Source organism: Pan paniscus, chromosome 3, assembly GCF_029289425.2.
Source record: "Pan paniscus chromosome 3, NHGRI_mPanPan1-v2.0_pri, whole genome shotgun sequence".
Lineage (NCBI taxonomy): Eukaryota > Metazoa > Chordata > Mammalia > Primates > Hominidae > Pan > Pan paniscus.
Window position 1 is genome coordinate 133,870,088 of NC_073252.2, and position 5,551 is coordinate 133,875,638.

The following is a 5,551-nucleotide window of genomic DNA, read 5'->3' on the forward strand; positions in this document are numbered from 1 at the left end:
TTTATCTCTCCTTTCCTTATTTCCTTCCTTTATTCCTCCTTTCCTCCTTTTCTTCCTCCCATTTTTTCATCTTTTTTTCCCTCCTCCATCTCTCTCTCATTCCAGAACATATAAACACTATTTTTTTTTTTTTGAGATGGAGTCTCGCTCTGTCTCAATCTTCACTCACTGCAACCTCTGCCTCCCTGCTTCAAGCAATTCTCCTGCCTCAGCCTCCCAAGAGGCTGGGAATACAGGTGCTCACCACCATGCCCAGGTAATTTTTGTATTTTAGCAGAGATGGGGTTTCACCATGTTGGCCAGGATGGTCTCATTCTCTTGACCTCGTGATCTGCCCGCCTTGGCCTCCCAAAGTGCTGGGATTACAGGCATGAGTCACCACTCCCAGCCCATATAAACACTTTTGTGTGGTGTTTTTTCAAAAACTTGTATTCAGTTTTTCTTAGGTATTTTAATCCTTGTTATATTAACTTTATTTGAGAGTTTTCTTTTTTCTTTATTTTTTCTCAGGGGAAAGCGCGAATGCAGTCCCCCACTACCACAAATTATGCAGTTGAGTTTCCCACATTTGGGGAAATCGCAGGGGTCAGCACATCTGGAGTGCAATGGATAAGCCTCGTCCTGGGAAAACCACCTTTGTGATCATGGTATCTCCCCTGCCAGGTAAGTATGAGTTTTCTTTTTTAATCAAGAGTTAAGATAATTGTAGATTCATACACAGATCCAAAAAATGGTGCTGAGATAACCAGCTAGCCATATGCAGAAAAATAAAACTGGACCTCTAAATTTTTCCATATAGAAAAGTTAACTGAATATAGACTAAAGATTTTAATGTAAGCCCTAAAACTATGAAAATACTTGAGAAACACCTAGGAAATATGATTCTGGACATGAGTTTGGCAAAATTTTATGAATAAGTCCCCTAAAACAATTGCAACAAAAACAAAAACTGGTGTGATCTAATTAAAGAGCTTCTGTACAGCAAACGAAACTGCCAACAGAGTAGACAGAAAACCTAGAGAGTGGGAGAAAATATTCACAAACTCTGCATGCAACAAAGATCTAATATCCAGAATCTATAAGGAACTTAATTCAATAAACAAAATTAAAGTAAAATAAAATCATCCCATTACAAAATGGTAAAAGGACATGAACAGACACTTCTCAAAAGAAGACATACATGCAGAAAACAAATATATGAAAAATGCTCAACATCAATAATCTTTAGAGAAATACAAATCAAAGCCACTATGAGACACTACCTCATACCAGTCAGAAGGATTATTATTAAAAAATCAAAAAACAACAGATATTTGGGAGATTGCAGAGAAAAGGGAGCACTTATACACTTTTCGTGAGATGGCAAATTAGTTCAGCCACTATGAAAAGCAGTTCAGAGATTTCTCAAAGAACTTAGAGCTACCGTTTGACCCAACACCCCCACTACTGGGTGTCTACCTGAAAGAAAATAAATTGTTTTTCCAAAAAGACACATGCACTGGTATGTTTATCGCAGCACTATTCACAAAAGCAAAGACATGGAATCAATCTAGTTGCCCATCAACAGTGAGCTGGATATAGAAAATGTGGTACATATGCATCATTAAATGCTAGGCAGCCATAAAAAAGAACAAAATCATGTTGTTTTCAGCAACATGAATGCACTTGGAGGCTATTATCCTAACTAATGACAGGAACAGAAAATCGAAAGCACATGTTCTCACTTATAGGTGGGAGCTAAACATTGAGTACACATGAACACAAGGATGGGAAAGTCGACAGTAGGGACTACTGGAGGGGAGAGGGTAGGAGGAGGGGTGAGAAGTGAAAAGCTACCTATCATGTACTGTGCTCACTACCTGGGTGACTGGATCATTTGTATTCCAGACACAATATACTCTTGTAACAAACCTGCACATATACTTCATGAATCTAAAATAAAAGTTAGAAAAAAACATACAGAGAAATTCTATGTACACTTTACCCAGTTTCTCCCAATGGAACAAATTTGCAAACGACAGTACAATACCAAACCAGACAATTGATATTGATAATATTCAACAATGTATTAGGATTTTCTAGTTTACTTATTTGTGTTTGTTTATTTATGTGCATATTTCGCTCAATGTAATTTTATCTCATGTGTAGATGCATGTACTTAAGACCAAAATCAAAATGCTGAACAGTCCTTCCACCATAAAAATCCCTTGTGTTGCTCATTTATTAACACATCTGCCTGTCTCTCACCATACCCATTCTATCCCTATCTATTCATAGCGGCCATTAATCTGTTCTCCATTTCTAAAATTTACCATTTCAAAAATATTGCATAAAAAGAATGATAAAGTTTGTAACCTTTGATGCTTAGCTTTTGCCCCTTAGCAATGTATTTATTGAAGTTGTTTCATCTATCAATAGTTTATTTCTGTTTATTGCTAAGTAGGAATCCATGGTGTGGATGTACCACCCTTTCGCCATCCATGTGTTGAAGGATAGATACCTGGACTGGAAAACCAATTTGGGATTATTATATAGGAGCCTGCTATAAGCATTCATGTGCAGTTTTCAGCATAAACATATGTTTTATTTCTCTGGAATAAATGACCAAGGGTGTAATTACTGGTTTGTATCGTAGCTGAATGTTTAGTTTTATGAATAGTTGTACCATTTTAGTTTGTATTTTCTTAATTAAAATTTTTTGAGAAATTGTAGACTCAAATCCTACCTACAAATATTAAATATTTTCTTTAACAATTATATTATATAATTTATATTTTCTCTGTATGTTAAAGTCACATAAATATGTTTTCATCTAATATTTTTATTATTTTTAAAGTTTTTTGTATTGTTGCTTTTTTGTCTATTATCTGCATTATATTTGTGTACCTGTCAGAGTGTGTTATTCTGTTTTGCTTTGTTTATTCATATTCCTCAGTAGTAATTTTGAAATAATATATTTTTGGTTCTACTTATGCCAAATTTTTAAACTTTCAATGCTTTGTGTAAATCCTCATCGATATCACAACATACATATTTGAAATTTGTTCTTCTTCCCTACTCGCAGTAATATTCTAGGATTTATGTTTATTATGTAGTTGTATTAATATAGGGGTGCCAGTTATATTTTAGTCAAAATTATCAGTTATGTAAACTAACTTTTACACTGAGTTTACTCCAGTGCCTATTAAAAAATGTTTTTTTTTTTTCCTAATACAATCACTCTTCTTGAATTATTCAGGTAAATTTTGCTTACTCGTGTTAAATTGCTGAATATTTGTTCTAAGATTTTCATAAATTTTATAGTTACTGAGCCCATAGATATATGAGAATATATTTTGGCTTCTTTATTTGAAATATAACTTATTGGATCTACTTTCTTCAAAGTTTTGTTGTGGTTATCCTATTGTATTATTGTGGACTAATACATAGTTATGAAATAGCCTAAATACAATCTAGACCATTTTAGCTTAAGAATAACTCAGTATTTTCACCTGATCCTCAATACGTAAACAATAATTTCTTTATCCTTGAGTATAAATGGCATTCAGAATATTTCTAAGTTTTCTGATTCCACAATAATATTATCCATAAATGTTGGTATTTTGATATTTCACAATTTGCCTTCGTATAAGAATTAACTTTTATTGGCTCTTCACTTTTTTGTTATAGTTGTTGTTTTTTATTTTTTAAGATCCACTTATTTTACTTATAAATATAGGAATTCAGTTATCTATAAAAGGAAACTCTGTTATCCATACTTGATTTCTGTCCTTTTTGTTTTCAACTTTTTATAATTTTCTGTGAATTCTGACTGAAATTCTAAAACTTATTTTCTGAATATTAATCCTGAAATTTATGTGATATTGGTTCTACTCTGTATTCCTATTCAATTTTGTAATGCATTGATATTACTTATATGATAATCTCTATTTGTGTTTCACTATAATATTTTCTGGTCCCCACATGAATAGTTTGAGTTGTGACTTCTTAATAGAATACATCCTGACATGCTAATCCAGCTGGTATCAGTGAGGTTATTCTAACTTCAACTGTTTCTTTGAAGGTATGGGACTTAAAGTGAATGCCTCTCAGTTTTGTATGAGCTTTCCTGTTTGTAGAGAGTTCTGGATTTCTAGCACAAGGTTGGGTTTTTAACAAAAGGTTAGCCATACTATGTTTCCTCCTTCATTATTATTGTTGTTGTTGCTCTTGTTGATTTTATTAAGATTTTAAAGTGTGAGACTTTTCAAGACTGCATTTATCCAATTATGTAGACATATTGTCTGTTAAGGCATATAGTTATGGGATTTATTATATATTATTCATATATGTAATACACATTATAATTTCTATGCAAACATGTTTCCAATATGCAGAAAATGCTTAATAAAGGTTAAAATGCTCATATGTGTTTAAGTACATGTATTCATTACCTCTGCATACAATTTATAACTTCATAAATTTGCATGCAGAGATAAACTGACTGACTGAAATACTGACAGACTACAATAAGACCCTTTAGACAGGGTCAGTTGATCTGTTTCTAAATATGTAAGCAAATGGTATAGGGTTCTGTTCTTCAAATCTTGAATCTAGAAAACTAAAGGGTATGAAGATGATGGGAGGTAATGCAGAAGAGGAAATCAACAGACCCTGTCGATTTTTAGTAACTCTTTGTAAACATTGAAACAAGTGGGATTTTGACTTTTTACAAAGAATAGGTAGAAAGAAAAACATAAGTCCACAGTTGTGTATTTTTTTGAAGCCTGGAGAGATTTTTGTATTTGTATTTTATTATCTACTTGTGTTATTTAGGAGAATGTTCCTTTAGTCTTTAAATGGAATGTTAAATGCAGTTTTCCTCAAGAGAGCTACATCTCATGTTCTTTAGGAGTATCCTGAATAACTTATTTGATAAGGAAAAAGAATTTTTCAATGTTGCTTTTATTTCTTCACAAATATGTACTTCAAATTCCAGTTTAGAATCCTCTCCAAACAATTCAAGCTAGCCATAGTCAATATATGTGAATATATTTGACAATGTCATCAGAAGAAAAACAACAAAATAGCTTTTACAATTCAGTGTTCCAAAAGCTTTCTTTTTTTGGCAGTGAAGTGTTTTAAGTATTCCAATAATTTTATTTTTATAGCAGTATTTTTAGACTTATAAAATTTTTATTCTTTATTTAAGCTTTTTTAATTTTACCCATCAGGGAAGAGCAAGATGATAGAGTAGAACAATCCAGTGACCATTTCTCCAGAGAAATATCAATTTGAATAACTAGTCACTCACCCAAATACCTTCACAAAACCTATGGAAACCAGGTGAGAGATCACAGTACCTGGGTGTAGCACAACAATAAGAAAAGACACATTGCATGGGGTAGGAAGGACACTTTTAAATTTTCTATGTCACCACTCCCCTAATGTCAGCGAGCATAGCAGAGAGAGAGATACCATCTACTTGGGGGAAGGAGAGGGAAGTGAGCACAAACAAGACTATGTTGTGAACCCCAACACTGGCCCGCCACAGTCAAATCCAGCACCAGGA

The 5,551-nt window shown here is 33.1% G+C and overlaps 1 non-coding gene across 1 annotated transcript; it reads right to left on the minus strand.

Moving 5' to 3' along the window:
* Positions 1 to 507: 507 nt before the first annotated feature.
* Positions 508 to 671, minus strand: LOC112439713 (U1 spliceosomal RNA). The gene has a single exon (XR_003027951.2). It is a non-coding gene; the product is annotated as a U1 spliceosomal RNA (small nuclear RNA).
* Between the last annotated feature and the right edge of the window lie 4,880 nt (positions 672 to 5,551).